The sequence below is a fragment of the Rana temporaria genome, chromosome 2, assembly GCF_905171775.1.
Source record: "Rana temporaria chromosome 2, aRanTem1.1, whole genome shotgun sequence".
NCBI classification, from domain to species: domain Eukaryota; kingdom Metazoa; phylum Chordata; class Amphibia; order Anura; family Ranidae; genus Rana; species Rana temporaria.
In genome coordinates this window covers 381,784,894-381,801,700 of record NC_053490.1, presented here as the reverse complement: position 1 = coordinate 381,801,700, position 16,807 = coordinate 381,784,894, and the positions used below count along the sequence as shown (strand labels likewise).

The 16,807-nt window shown below is 39.1% G+C and overlaps 1 protein-coding gene across 1 annotated transcript in view; it reads right to left on the bottom strand.

Moving 5' to 3' along the window:
- MYBPH (myosin binding protein H) overlaps positions 1–16,807 on the bottom strand; it is a 135,618-nt gene that overhangs the window by 33,246 nt on the left and 85,565 nt on the right. The window lies entirely within an intron of this gene.

The following is a 16,807-nucleotide window of genomic DNA, read 5'->3' as shown; positions in this document are numbered from 1 at the left end:
GTTTAAAAAGGTTGTTTAAATTTTTTTCTTTACAAGTTTTCCTTTTTTCCCCCCAATTTCTCAAATTTTCTAGGTAGGGTAAGTACTCGTATCGTTGTGGAAAAGTAAATATATTTTGTAAGTATAAGATTTATATCCCCCCCTTAAAATAGTGACTAGCAAGCATGTGAGTCATTTGCAGTTTAAGCAGAACTGCCAACCTATTTCTTTTACAGTGTCAAGACGAAAATAAATTTAGCAAGGTGTGCAACGTGAACCCATCGCTCAAGGATTCACTTTGACAACGCACAAAATTAAAGAAATTTATTTTTGAACTGAAATAAAATTAGTGAAAACATTTATCACATATAAAGTTTTTATTAAAATACTACTCAAAGATAAATATTGCTCGCCCAATAAAGAAACATAAAGAGCAGGATCAATACATACTTTAGTAACATATAACACTATCATAGCTCAGCTACAATTGCGAAAATACTGCAAAGGTGCTATACAGGCTCTTTCTGCACCCTAGTAGTGAATGGTAAGGCTGCAAAAATCTTTTCTGTCCTTTGGAAACATTTCCAATAAACACTTGCAACTGAAAATGAGTTATACTCTTTTACAAATTGCCTCAGATATGTAAAGTCATTCCTTTATATACATGCAAATAGTAAATTGGCTAGTTATACTCAATAGAATGTAGCTTTTGTGAAATTTATTTCTGCCATATACACAGCTATTTAACAGCTGTGAGCTTCTCTTTTGTATTTGCCATACAGAATATCTGTTTTCTTACATTATAAGGGATGTGCTTTAATTCTTCTTTCAGTTGGAAGTGCATAACATTTAAAGCATATTTCCCAGTGCACATCTGATTTATTTATAAAAGAGCATGTACCGATTTTTGTAAAAAAAAAAATTAAATTACAGACTACTGCAGATATATTAATCATGAATGAACAATGTCTGACTTAAATAATGGTATTGATACTTCACAAAAACTTTTTTTTTTTTTAAATAATCCACATTTTTGTAAAACTCCAATGTTGTAAAAAATGCACAACCCAGAAAACAGGTTCATATATAACCCATCAATTATTCCAGCCAAAAATACTATTAATATACCATAATATACTAATGGACTTTTTCCATCAGATTTTCTGATCGTGTGTAGCGCCATCTAAGTTTTTTCATCGGAAATTCCGATGAATTCCATCGCACTTTAGATATAGAACATTCTATATTTTTCCAATGGAATTCCGTTGGAATCCTGATATGATTTGGCCGTCCAAATGCCCGATCGTGTGTACGCGGCATAAGAATACCAATAGAAAATAAATGAATGTCCCACTTTGGGAACCTCTGCCACCTGAGAGTATTACCAAAAGGCAGTGGTCACCACCTTCAGACTCTCTTTTATATACTGATTAAAGGAGCTAAGACTGGCCTCTTGGTGACAAACAATGTAGTTTTGCACTCTGCAGTTCTAATACAAGAAGATTTGCAATTCCACATAAAGGTAGAACAGCAGTTTAACCAGATACATTCACAGAGGGTATTTAATACAAACAATATGTTAATAGTATGAACAAGGGGAAAATTATTTAGTAAATAAATCTTACCCATTTGGTACTGCTGGAGCTCCGTAAGTTGCATAGTTCACTGTAAATATCAGTTATAATTTCTTACATGACATAGAAGCTACACGGTCAACACCTCCCCATCTTATCAAGACTTGAAATGCAACAAACAAGATTGGGTATATGTAATCAATATTTTATATGGTAGGTAATTCAATTCGCATGGCGAGTCAGTGTTGGCCATTCAAATAAACTATTAGAAACAAGATACTGGCAGTAACGTCTCTATCTCCATATGGTGTGTCCTATGAGGGTCTGTCTATTTTTTACACTGCTATACTTGTCAGTAGGTAATTTGCATCTGAGCACCTAACTGTTGCATGTTAACCAAAGTTCTTTACTTGTTTTATTTATTACTAATACACAAATATTCTTATATGGATCACAAACAAGTCAAACTTAGAAGTAATTTTATGCTGAAGAACAGGATTAAGAGGAATTAGGGCCTGAGCATTGAAGTGCACTGCTTTGCAAAATAGTGTCCATTGTGGTGTATTAAAAGCCTATTCACAAACAATGGTCTACTTTAAAAAAAACACACATTATCGGGTTACAAAATGCATATTAATGCATCCTAACACACGACTTGTAGGAACCAGCTCGCAAAGTGTTTGAAAGTAAACCAATCCTTTTTTTTTTATTTCCCTTCACTTCATGTTCTTAAAACATAAAACGTGGGAGGAAGTCTCTACACACATAGGCCTCGTACCCACACGACCGAGAAACTTGTTGTAAAAGAAACATCGTTATCCTCTACAAGTTCCTTGTCAGGCTTGTCGAGAATCTTGTCAAGCTTTCTTTGCGTACACACTGTCAAGACAAAACTCGTTGTTCTCAAACAAGGTGACGTACAACACGTACGACGGCACTATAAAGGGGAAGTTTGATTCCACTGGCACCACCCTTGGAGCTGCTTTTACTAATCTCATGTTGCTGCGTGTTAAGTAAAAGTTTGGTGAGAGACGATTCGCGCTTTTCAGTCTGTTACAGCGTGACGAATGTGCTATCTCCATTACCAACGCTACTTTTACCGAAGGTGCGCTCCCGACTCATACTTTATTCTGAGCATGCGCGGGTTTCTAAGCATACACACAAACGTGTTTCTCGTCGTAAACCAGCCCGACGAGAAACACGACAAGGAAATTTAGACTCCTGACGAGAAAAAAGAGAACTCTTTTTTTCTCGTCGAGATCCACAACAGTTTTCTCGACGAAAAACATACACACGACTGTTTTCCTCGGCAAAAAAGCTCTGCCACCAAGTTTCTTGATGGATTTTGTCGAGGAAAAACGGTCGTGTGTACGAAGCCATAGGGTAATTCCCCTTTTAGACAGTTGTCACTGAAATAGGTGTCTCCATTGTCAGATTTACCCTCACTTTTTTTTATGGTGACCATTGTAAAACCTTGGATTTCCCTTCACTTTTTGTCTCTGTAACAATGGGAAAGACAACCCAAAATCTACTCAGTGGGGACACAGACAGCAATAACAAAATGACCCTCCCCCATTTGATCCATATGGGGAAAAAAAACAAGTTTAGGCTATATATTAACCATATAACGCCATCTCACAGTGGCCCTTTTAACCACTTCCCGCCCGCCGTATAGTAAATTGACGGCGGACGGGATGCACTCTCGTTCTGCGACGACATCATACGATCGCATATCAGTGCCACCTATCAATGCCCACCAGTGCGGCATATTAGTGCCACCTCATCAGTGCCCCACCTAATCAATGCCCTTCAGTGCCGCCTCATCAGTGCACATCAGTGCAGTCTATCAGTTCCCATCTGTGCTGTCTCATCAGTGAAGGAGAAAAATTACTTATTTCCAAAATTTACTGACAGAAATTATGAAAATGTTTCCTTTTTTTTAAAAAAATGTCATTCTTTTAAATTTTTTAGCAAAAAAAAAAAAAACCCAGCAGTTATTAAATACCACCAAAAGAAAGCTTTATTTGTGTGAAAAAAACTATAAAAATGTAGTTTGGGTACAGTGTTGCATGACCGTGCAATTGTCATTAAAAATATGACAGCGCTGGAAGCTGAAAATTGACCTGGGCAGGAAGAGGGAGAAGGTGCCTTGTAGGTAAGTGGTTAAGCAGACTTTGATACCTGGGAGCCCATGTCGCTTTGGTTTAATATGACTGCTGTGATTGGCTAACATGACAGTCACATGATTGGGGGCCTATCCCACTTGCTACCGTTCAAAAGTCTTGGCGGAGAGTTGTGCATTATTAGTGTGTGCTCTCATCACACAACCTCATGCTACAGTGGACATATATATGCATTACACAGGCAGCAAGAGGTAACATACCTAAGGAGGAGAAAAAGCTAATAACCAGTACCTGATATCCTTACAATTAGGCTTGACCTTGGGTTCAGGTTTACGTATATTCAGCCAAACCTGGGAGATAGATTTCAAAGACCAATCCACTGCAGATGGGAGATCCCTGTCCCATAGCTACACTTATCACACACGATCGGAATTTCCGATGGCCTAAAATTCGATGGAATTTTTCGTCGGAATTCCATTCAAGCTGTCTTGCATACACACTGTCAAACCAAATTCCGACCGTCCAAAACACGATGACGTAAAACACTACGACGAGCCGAGAAAAATTAAGTTCAATGCTTCCGAGCATGCATCGACTTGATTCTGAACATGCGTTGGTTTTTTCTCCGTCGGAGTTGCACACAGACTATAGGAGTTTCCTATTGTTTTTTTCCATCGGAAAAATATAAAACATGTTCTTTTTCTAAACACCAACGGAAAAAAGTCAGATGGGGCCCACACACGATTGGAATTTCCGATGAAAAAAGTCCAAAGTCGGAAAGGTGTGGGCACGTGGTCTTGTGCATCCCTGCATGTGCAGCTAAGGGGTGAGGAATCTCTCACCCAAAACTGATTAGCCCGGCACTGACAGCTTTCTTTTGGGTTCGGACTAAAGTCAAACCCATCCCTACTCACAATCTTTATATTTGTATCCACAGCATTTAAAGGGAAATCTGTTATTAGAGAGGCTACTATTGTTGGCTCCTTCTGAGAATATTATTTACCGGCTGTCTATCATGCTGAGCCTCCTTCCTCTAGTCATCAAGTTACAGACCCAGAGCAAGTAAAAAAAAACAACAACATATGTATATACAGTATGTAATCTTATTCTGGGTAAGTAAAGTACTGAAGACAGAGGGTCAGCCTAACAGCTGAGAAAAACACTATTTTCAGAAAGGGGTCAGCATTGGCAGCCCAATAAAATATTTTAAGACAGGTTTGGTAAAGGGTGAGAGGAGGTCCACAGGTGCTGGTGGCTAGGAAAAAAAACATGAACCTGAACTAAGTTGAGGCTGTTTTATAGTGCAAAAAAGTCAAGTCACCAAGTTTTTTTATTGGTTCACTTTAAAGTCATATGTCACTCATTGCTCTCTATTCTGTGGGCTGACCAGAAATGTAGTCAGTCTGCAGGACTATTTCAGCTTTGTTTTGGTTAGTTAGGATGCTGGGGAGCTATTTGCCCACACTGACAGCACCACGCGGGATATTGTTGGAAATCTGATCATGCAGCATTTTGTAAGGGAATATAAAGTATTTTCAGTCTGTTTAGATATGCAATACATGTAAATATTCTTATCCATATGCGTTAATGTTTTAAAAGATATTGTAGTTAAATATGTGCAATATGGGGCAGCCATATTTAATCATTACATAAAAAGGCTGCCACATATTGCACATACAGTCTTATGCAAAAGTTTAGGCACCCCTGACAATTTCCATGATTATCATTTATAAATATGTGGGTGTTTGGATCAGCAATTTCATTTTGATCTACCAAATAACTGAAGGACACAGTAATATTTCAGTAGTGAAATTAGGTTTATTGGATTAACGGAAAATGCGCAATATGCATCAAAACAAAATTAGTCAGGTGCATAAATTTGGGCACCCCAACAGAAAAATCATCAATATTTAGTATAGAAGAAATAACAGCCTCTAGACGCTTCCTATAGCCTGTAATGAGTGCCTGGATTTTGGATGAATGTATTTTGGACCATTCCTCCTTACAAAACATCTCCAGTTCAGTTAGGTTTGATGGTTGCCAAGTATGGACAGCCCCCTTCAAATCACTCCACAGATGTTCAATGATATTTAGGTCTGGGGACTGGGATGGCCATTCCAGAACATTGTACTTGTTCCTCTGCATAACTGCCCGAATAGATTATAAGCAGTGTTTTGGGTCGTTGTCTTGTTGAAATATCCAGCCCCGGCGTAACTTCAACTTTGTGACTGATTCCTCAACATTATTCTCAAGAATTTGCTGATATTGAGTGGAATCCATGTGACCCTCAACTTTAACCAGATTCCCAGTACTGGCACTGGCCACACAGCCCCACAGCATGATGGAACCTCCACCAAATTTTACTGTGGGTAGCAAGTGTTTTTCTTGGAATGATGTGTTCTTTGTGGCCATACATAACGCCCCTTGTTATGACCAAATAACTCAATCTTTGTTTCATCAGTCCAAAGCACCTTATTTCAAAATTAAGCTGGCTTGTCCAAATGTGCATTTGCATACCTCAAGAGACTCAGTTTGTGGCGTGTGTGCAGAGAAGGCTTCTTTCGCATCACTCTCCCATACAGCTTCTTCCTGTGCAAAGTGGGCGAAATTGTTGATGCACAGTGACACTATCTGCAGCAAGTTGATGTTGTAGGTCTTTGGAGGTGGTCCGCAGGCTGTTTTTGACCGTTCTCACCATCCTTTGCCTTTGCCTCTCCAATATTTTATGTGGCCTGCCACTTCTGGCCTTAACAAGAACTGTGCCTATGGTCTTCCATTTCCTCACTATGTTCCTCACAGTGGACACTGACAGCTTATATCTCTGCCATAACTTTTTGTATCCTTCCTCTAAACCATAATGTAGAACAATCTTTGTTTACAGAATGAAATGGGAAATAAAGGAACACCGACCATAGGATGGACTATGGGTGTCCTAAGGTATTGCGGTGCCACGTCCTAACATAAGTAGAGGTTTTTAATTTTGAAGGAATAATGGACTTTATAGGCACCAATGGTCAGCATAGAATGTAAAATAAGTTTTTTATTGATACAAGCCCAGAAAATCTGGGTGATTGAATCAACAATTACAATATAGAAAAACAATATTAAAAAACATATAATTGGCTATATTAAAAACATTAGTAAGCATAGAATATCTCTGAAATGCTAATAACCCATCGGGGTTGTACAAAAACCACAGATAGTCCACACAGGACAACAACAACAGTTGATGAACAGACGTAGGCTTCAATTTGTAAACTTTTATACATAGGCTCTACATGTTTCGCATGTTACTGCTTCTTCGGGAGCTTAAAAAGAATACTTTCATCAACATTGATAGGTAAAAAATAGATGTATATATGTATGAGAATTCCAACAATGCTTCTGGATCACTGTGGTAACAAGTTCCAGATAACAGACTGGATAAGGTGTAGTTTTTCGGACAAAGTTTGGACTGGAGTAGGGTCCAGAGTACAGGGTACAGTCAGTATAGGGCTGGTTCAAAGGTTAGAAAGCAGTGCAAGATAATGTATATACACTGCCCATTTGTGGAAAAAATAGGAAAATACCAATAAAGGTTAAATCCCAAAAATTGTAAGAACCGGACCAGACCGTTAGAACAGAGCTGTAGTGGTATGAGATGGTATCATGTCCAGGTACACCTGTTGTGTCACACGCCACTGTCTATGGGACATATCGTTGGCTCCCATAGACAGTGGCGTGTGACAGTGTGGCCTGACTGTACCCTGTACTCTGGATCCTACTCCAGTCCAAACTTTGTCCGAAAAACTACACCTTATCCAGTCTGTTATCTGGAACTTGTTACCACAGTGATCCAGAAGCATTGTTGGAATTCTCATACATATATACATCTATTTTTTACCTATCAATGTTGATGAAAGTATTCTTTTTAAGCTCCCGAAGAAGCAGTAACATGCGAAACATGTAGAGCCTATGTATAAAAGTTTACAAATTGAAGCCTACGTCTGTTCATCAACTGTTGTTGTTGTCCTGTGTGGACTATCTGTGGTTTTTGTACAACCCCGATGGGTTATTAGCATTTCAGAGATATTCTATGCTTACTAATGTTTTTAATATAGCCAATTATATGTTTTTTAATATTGTTTTTCTATATTGTAATTGTTGATTCAATCACCCAGATTTTCTGGGCTTGTATCAATAAAAAACTTATTTTACATTCTATGCTGACCATTGGTGCCTATAAAGTCCATTATTCCTTCAAAATTAAAAACCTCAATCTTTGTTTACAGGTCATTTGAGAGTTGCTTTGAGGCCCCCATGTTGTCACTCTTCAGAGGAGAGTCAAAGAGAACAACAGCAAATGGCCACCTTAAATACCCTTTCTCATGATTGGATGCACCCGTCTATGAAGTTCAAGGCTTAATGAGCTCACAAAACCAATTGTGTGTTCCAATTAATCAGTGCTAAGTAGTTACAGGTATTCAAACCAACAAAATTACAAGGGTGCCCAAATTTATGCACCTGTCTTATTTCGTTTTGATGCAAATTGCGCATTTTCTGTTAATCCAATAAACCTCATTTCACTCCTGAAATATGACTGTGTCCTTCAGTTATTTGATAGATCAAAATGAAATTGCTGATTCAAACACCCAAATATTTATAAATGATAATCATGGAAATTGTCAGGGGTTCCTAAACTTTTGCATACGACTGTATATAACTACAATATTTCTTAAAACATTAACGCATATGGATAAGAATATTTACATGTATTGCATATCTAAACAGACTGTAAAACTGTTTACTTTAAAAGATTGTTTTTATAACAAAAGACTGTAAGTTGAGCCTGTACTTAAAGTGGTTGTAAACCCTTATACCGCGTACACACGATCGGTTAAACCGATGAGAATGGTCTGATGGACCGTTTTCATCGGTCAAAACCGATTGTGTGTGGGCCACATCGGTTATTTATCCATAGGTTAAGAAAAAGCAATCTTGTTTTAAATTTAACCAATGGATTCCTAACCAATGGGAAAAAAAACGATCGTTAGTAGGCACAACCATCGCTTAAAAATCCACGCATGCTCAGAATCAAGTCGACGCATGCTTGGAAGCATTGAACTTCATTTTTTTCAGTACGTCGTTGTGTTTTACGTCACCGCGTTCTGACACAATCGTTTTTTTAACCGATGGTGTGTAGGCGCGACGGACCATCAGTCAGCTTCATCGGTTAATCGATGAAAACGGTCCATCGGTCCGTTCTCATCGGATGGACCGATCGTGTGTAGGCGGCATTACAGACCACTTTAACCTACAGGTAAGCCTAGATTAAAGGGGTTGTAAAGGAATTTTTTTTTCCTAAATAGCTTCCTTTACCTTAGTGCAGTCCTCCTTCACTTACCTCACCCTTCAATTTTGCTTTTAAATGTCGTTATTTCTTCTGAGAAATCCTCACTTCCTGTTCTTCTGCCTGTAAGTACACACCGTAATGCAAGGCTTTCTCCCTGGTGTGGAGAAAGCCTCTTGAGGGGGGAGGGGGTGAGCAGGAGTGTCAGGATGCCCACTAACACACAGCTCCTTTCTCTATCTGCAAAGTAGAGTTTCCTGACTTGCCTGCTCGCCCCCTCCCCCCTCAAGAGGCTTTCTCCACACCAGGGAGAAAGCCTTGCATTGCGGTGTGTAGTTACAGACAGAAGAACAGGCAGTGAGTTTTTTTCAGAAGAAATAAGGACATTTAAAAGCAAAATCGAAGGATGAGGTAAGTGAAGGAGGACTGCACTAAGGAAAACATTTTTTCCTATACAACCCCTATAAGGCTTACCTGTAGGTGCAACAAATATCTCTTAAACCTACATGGTTTAGGAGATATTTGCAGAAAAGAGTTCACCAATGTCTAGGGCGCATGCGCTCCGTAGACAACGGCGCAGGCGCACTGAGTGTGCCGTTAGTGAAGGCGATCCTGCCGTCACTGACGGCTCACTCGAGCATCATGGCGGTGGCGGAGGAGAGGAACGAGAGTCGCTTCGGGGGCTTCGATTTAAGGGATGCTATGCATACTAGCTCATTATGCCTTTCTCTTGCAGGTTTTCTTTTTTAAAGAAATGTTTTAGAGGGCTTACTTCCTCTTTAAAAACATTACACTTCCTGTGTGTTTAATATCTTTTCTACACATGACAAAGAAAACAGGTAAAATTGCACTGTCAATTAGGGATCACTCTTGGGGTGGATCCATCAAAGTTATAGCCTAAACTTTTTTGTTTCGAATAGAGTAAGGAAAAATAAATCCCTTATCAGTTTTTTTAATTTAGTTTTCTGTGTCTTGTTGGGGAGATTGTTCCTCACTTCCTGTCCTAGAGACACTACAGGAAGTCAGAGGGAGTTTCCACAAAGTGAGTCTACATTTATCAACAGAACAAGAGCCGCCATCAAATGTTTCCCCTCAGTTTGAAAAGAATAAAAACTTGGCAAAGATCCCATCCCCTTAAAATTGTATCCACGCCTTAAAAAATTGCTTTACATACCCTTTAATACAGTGGTCATTAACCCTGTCCTCAGGACCCAATAACAGGCCATGTTTGCAAGATAACTGAAATACAGTGGAACCTCGAATTGTGAATAACGCAGTAAACAAGCATTTCGCAAGACGAGCACTGTATTTAAAAAAAGCCTTACTCAGTTTGCAAGTGTTGTCTCGCAAAACAAGCAGGATTCAGGCCAAAGTGGTGTGCAGTACCGCGTTTGGCCTGAGGTGGGGGGGCACCGGAGCCAAACGGAGTCTTTCCGAGGTCAGCCGAGGTGTCCTCTGGCCATGGACTCTCCGGTGCCCCCCACCTCTGGCCGCATGTGGTATTGCATGCCATTGAAGTCAATGCGGAGCAAATTATTTTAGTTTCCATTGACTTCAATGGGGAAACTCGCTTTGATATGCGAGTACTTTGGATTTACGAGCATTCTCCTGGAACGGATTATGCTTGTAATCCGAGGTTCCACTGTACATCACAGGTTATATAATTTGCTGCTCAGTGATTGCAGTATTCTAGTCTGCATCTTCCCAAGGTAATACATAAAACCTGGCCTGTTAGTGGGCCCTGATGACAGGGTTGATGGCCACTGCTTTAATACACTAATAAACATATAAAAAAAACATACGTGTAAAAGTGTTGCTTAAAAATTACTTAATTAAATGAACCTGTTCTTCCCTGGTACTGTCTATCTTCACCTTTTCTTCACTTCCCCACTCACTCTGTACTTAGCGTCATGTTGTGAATAGAAAGTTACATAGGTCTTAGTACTCTCTCTTCATCCCCAGGTGATAATGCTGAGTGTCCAAGCAGCCAATTCCCAACTGTTATGAAGAGGAATGGTAAGTAAAATTAGCTGAGAAGGCTGCCATTAAAGTGACGCATGTTGTATTATCCTGCATGGACAAAGCATTAGTTAATTTTAAAGCTACATCCTAAAGAAAATAGGTAAATGCACTTTTGAAACAAAAATAAAACAGTTGTTGAACCTACAAAAGGATTTGCATTCCTGTTTATCTAGTTCTGATATATATTTTTCCCAAATGCACAGCAGACCCGACCTCAATTGCCTCTACTGCAATTTAGCAGTACAGATACAGGTAGGTCATCTTCAAGACTCTAGCCTGTGAATGGACAGTGACAGAGCAGCAGTCTAGTGATGAGGTCCTCCAGCTGGTCATCCTGCTGTCTATTCCAGCCAGTATGTTCCTTGCAGCACACCTAATTGACTGAAATGCTAGCGTTCCCCCATAATATCAATGCATTATGAGGCTTGCTAGAGTTCCCCCATAGTAATTAATGCTTGTATGAAGATGTATCCTTGAGCTTCTAGGATTAGTTACACAAATGCTAAGAACCTTGCCATGTCATTGTGTCCTAGGCAAAAAACATAACATTAGATAAGCTGCAGTAGAAACCAGATTCAGTCAGGCACCAAGAAGACAGATTGTTATATTTTACACACGATGTATAATTGTGACGAATATTGTTTGTATAACCTAATAACTTCTATATGATTGGCTGGGACAAGGGCGTTCCCTTCTTGTATGATTTGATTATGAACAAGTACGCATTAGAAATAAAGTCTAGTTTGGACATACCATATCTGCGTGTGGATGTTTTCACTGGCCAATGCATTGGGGAGTTCCATACATCCAGATAGTCCTTAAAGCCCGGGTCTAGTTGAACCAGCAACCTTACAGAGACTACTACTGCTGCTACCCCCCATCCTGTCTAAGTGCAGGTGTACAGGGGATATAAATTGAGGTAACTGCACTTGATACATTATACTTTTTTTTTTTTAATGAACTACATTATTGCATAACTTTTTTTTATATATCTACCTGAAGTCTGGCTTTAAGATGAAAACTGCAGCAATAACACAAACTGAAGGGCGGAAATACAGTGAAGCTATGCTTGTTCTACCCCATGCAGGGCAACTGATGGCCCCATCAGCAACCTCTATATCAGTGTTAATCAACTCTAGTCCTCAAGGTGCCCCAACAGGTCATGTTTTCAGGATTTCCCTCAGATGAAATGGCTGTGGTAATTACTAAGGCATTGAAACTAATCAAATCACCTGTGCAAAATAATGGAAAGCTTGAAAACATGACCTGTTGGGGCGCCTTGAGGACTGGAGTTGAGAAACACTGCTCTATATACAACTTTTCTTTAGTCCCCCTTGGTTCAGCCAATGGGAGCAAAGAGAGTTAGTTCTTTATAAGCTTACATAGGGCTAAGGACTCTCTTTTGCCCTATCTGACTCTTTTAGGTACTCGATTGACCAATCATCAGTGCCTTCATGTGGGAGAAAGCAGTGTAAGAAACATACTCCCCATACTGGGTAATGTATTTATTCTCAGCAGGCTACCAGAGTGGCAGATAATTTAATGGAAGGCAAGTATGGGTTTCTGGTTGGGAGTGCCATCAAAGTGTACATAGGGCATAAGCAAAGCACAGGTTCACTTTAAAGCACCAAACCAGTGCAGAGTACAGTATATATTTTTTAATACACTAAACCAATGCAGAATACAGTAAAACATTATTTATAAACAAAATAAGTGCAGAGCACAATAGAGCCTTGTAAATATAGAAGGTATCTGCATGTCTCATTTCCATCACAGATCAAAAAACAAAAGCGATTTACACCTAATTTTTGTTACATACATAGTTACATAGTAGGTGAGGTTGAAAAAGCACACAAGTCCATCAAGTCCAACCTATGTATGTGTGTTTATGTGTCAGTATTACATTGTATATTACTGTATGTTGCGGTCGTTTAGGAGCTTATCTAATAGTTTTTATTAAACTATCTATGCCCCCCGATGAGACCACCGCCTGTGGAAGGGAATTCCACATCCTTGCCGCTCTTACAGTAAAGAACCCTCTACGTAGTTTAAGGTTAAACCTTTTTTCTTCTAATTTTAATGAGTGGCCACGTGTCTTGTTAAACTCCATTCCGCAAAAAAGTTTTATCCCTATTGTTGGGCCACCAGTATAGTATTTGTAAATTGAAATCATATCCCCTCTCAAGTGTCTCTTCTCCAGAGAAAATAAGCTCAGTGCTTGCAACCTTTCTTCAAAACTAATGTCCTCCCGACCCTTTTATTAGCTTTGTTGCCCTTCTTTGTACTCTCTCCATTTCCAGAACTGGACAGCATAATCCTGGTGCGGCCGGACCAGAGTCTTGTAGAGTGGGAGAATAATTCCTTTATCCCTGGAGTTAATCCCTTTTTTAATGCATGCCAATATTCTGTTTGCTTTCTTAGCAGCAGCTTGGCATTGCATGCCATTGCTAAACCTATGATCTACTGGGACCCCCAGGTCATTTTCCATCCTAGATTCCCCAAGAGGTTCTGCCCCTAGTGTATAGATTGCCTTGATATTTTTTCCACCCAATTGCATTATTTTACATTTTTCTACATTGAACCTCATTTGCCATGTAGTTGCCCACCCCATTAATTTGTTCAGATCTTCTTGCAAGGTTTCCACATCTTGCGGATAAGTTATTGTATAGTGGGTGTATACAGTGTGTGTGTGTGTGTGTGTATATATATATATATATATATATATATATAATTTTTATTATTAAGCCAGTAGAATTTTTATTATTAATATTTTTCAGCACCAGCATCTTTTACAACACTGTGCATCCAACAGCTATGACAATGACTTTAAAGCATACACAAATGCATGACATAATTAGCGTCCAGTCAATATCAGTTCATAATACAGACTGGCAGTAGATGTGTTGTAAAAATGATATCAATCAAACATGTGCAGAAAAAAAACATTAGCTAGAATAGAGACGTCCCTGTAAGATATATTATTATAATTGAATTTTCTTTTTGTGTGTGAGTGCACAAGCATATAAAATATAAAATAAATGCACACAGAAAAAAAAAACACATCCTCACACATACTATACACATACACAGTGCTTTTCACATTAGCTCCACAGTATGACACGTGTAACTTCTTGTGATGAATGGCAAGTTCTCAAAGGACAAGCTGCAGAAAGGTATCTAATTGGGTGCATCTGTCAGCCTGCTATTAAACTCAAGCTGTCCCCTTGGTATGCCTGTGTCCATCCTGCTGACCATGGGCACTTCTAAAATTAGAAGCTTTAGTTTCACACATCTCTCCTTGTAAAGGGAATCCTAAATCTGTGTGTCCGCTAGGATGTATTCTAGTTTCGAATTAAGAGGAAATATATAGAATCAAACATAGGTGATATGTATAAAACCTGTGCGTTCTGAAAACAGGTTATTACTAAAAATGTCAATAACACTTTATCTTGCAGAGTTATTAAAAGTTTCCAAAAGTGATTTATTACTTATGTATTTATTATTAAAACACTCATATCAGTCAATTATATAAACATTGATGAGTTTCTGGCCTGTGTGCATTCTCCATTTTATGGGTTAATGTCAGTTTCATAAAAAACTAAGGGCTAGATTCAGCAAGAATTTACGCCGTTGTATCTATAGATACGCCGCGTAAATTCAAAGATGCGCCGGCGTATCTTCTTTCTGTATTCAGAAAGCAAGATACACCGAAATTAGGCTAAGATCCGACTGGCGTAAGTCTCTTACGCCGTCGTATCTTAGGGTGCATATTTACGCTGGCCGCTAGGTGGCGCTGCCATCGATTTCAGCATAGAATATGCAAATGAGCAGGATACGCCGATTCAGAAACGTACGTGCGCCCGGCGGATTTTTTTACGCCGATTGCGTAAGGCTTTTTCCGGCATAACGTTACTCCTGCTATATGAGGCATAGCCAATGTTAAGTATGGACGTCGTTCTCGCGTCGAATTTTGAAAATTTTACGTTGTTTGCGTAAGTTGTTCGCGAATAGGGCTTTGCGTAAATTACGTTCACGTCGAAAGCATTGACTATTTGCGACGTGATTAGGAGCATGCACACTGGGATACGTTCACAGCCGGCGCATGCGCCGTTCGTGAGAAACGTCATTTACGTGGGGTCATGTTTTACTTACATAAAACACGCCCACCTCTCGACAATTTGAATTCGGCGCGCTTACGCCGGCAGATTTACGCTACGCCGCCGCAACTTACAGAGCAAGTGCATTGTGAATACTGCACTTGCCCGTCTAAGTTGCGGAGGCGTAGCGTAAATAGGATACGCTATGCCCGCACACACTTGCGTCCCCCTACGTGAATCTAGCCCTAAGTGTGCCGCAGTTAATCAGTTATTAAATGGAGGGCTAGCCAAGTGCCATCATAATTTGTTTTTGTTTTTGTTTTTTTCACTTCAGACTTAACCATTTACTGGAGGAAGGTGGCGAGATATTCATTTGCCCAACAAATCTCCTTCTGGTATTGCATCATATGTGGTAGTTTTTATTTGTAAATTTATATATTTATATATATATATATATATATATATATATATATATATATTTTTTTTTTTTTTAAGTAACCCTTTGACCCTTTAGTGCCTTCGTGGCCCTTCAAAAAAGTGTTTTAACTGACCATATCGCCATTCGTTTATCTCTATTACCTCCCCTCTGGCCTTTAATTCCTCATAGGTACCTAATTTGTCTTGCGTCATGACATCCTTCAACTGAGCATTTTTTTTTTTAATCCATTTCCCAGAAATTTTCTCTAACCCTGGTGAAAAATATTTTGAGTCATTTAATGGCATAAATGGTGAGTTAAAATCCCATTTTTCCCTCTTATGAACTTTGTCCCAAATTTTGATAGCGTGCCTTGTAATGATATGTGATTGTTTATCTAACTCCCTATATTTATCTGGAATCCAGATAATACTCCCTAAACGAGCCTTGTTCATATGGTATTCCATGCTTACCCACCTTTTTTGCTTAGTGTCCCTAATCCAGTCTATCACTCTTGTGAGAATTACTGCTTCATAATAACTTCTTATATCTGGTGCTCCCCATCCCCCTTGTGTCTTATTTTTTTTTAAAGTTGCCCAACTAATACGCGCTTTTTTGCCCTGCCAAACAAATTTTAATAAAATCGTTTGTAGGGTCTTAAAGTACTTCTGAGGTAGAGCGATCGGTAACATCTGTATCTTATACATAATTTTAGGTAAGATTACCATCTTAAAAATATTCATTCTCCCCCCCAGGATATCTGACCTGCAGAGAGTCTACTGATTTCTGTTTTAATATCATCCAGCAAAGGTACGAAATTTTCTTTATAGATCATGTCTTTTGAAGTGGCTATTTTTACCCCTAGATATTTTATTTCCTTTTTCCCCCAAACAAATGGGAACTCCTTTTGAAAGGTGTTTTGGTCATTCTTAGCTATATTGATAGAGAGGGTTTCAGATTTAGTTGGATTCATTTTAAAATTAGACAGCTCTCCATATTGTTTCATTAGTTTTAATAAATTTGATAGCGTTGTTTTGGGGCGTGTTAGGTAGAACAAGATGTCGTCCGAGTATATGCCGCAAGTTTGTGTTCCTCACTTCCTACTTCTATGCCCTTTATATCAGAATTCTTCCTTATTCTCCTAAGGAGTGGCTCTAAAGCTAGGACAAACAAAAGGGGGGATAGAGGACAACCCTGTCTTGTGCCGTTGTAGAGTTCAAACGCCCCTGAGAGGATCCCGTTAATTTTTACCCTGGCGACGGGTTTAT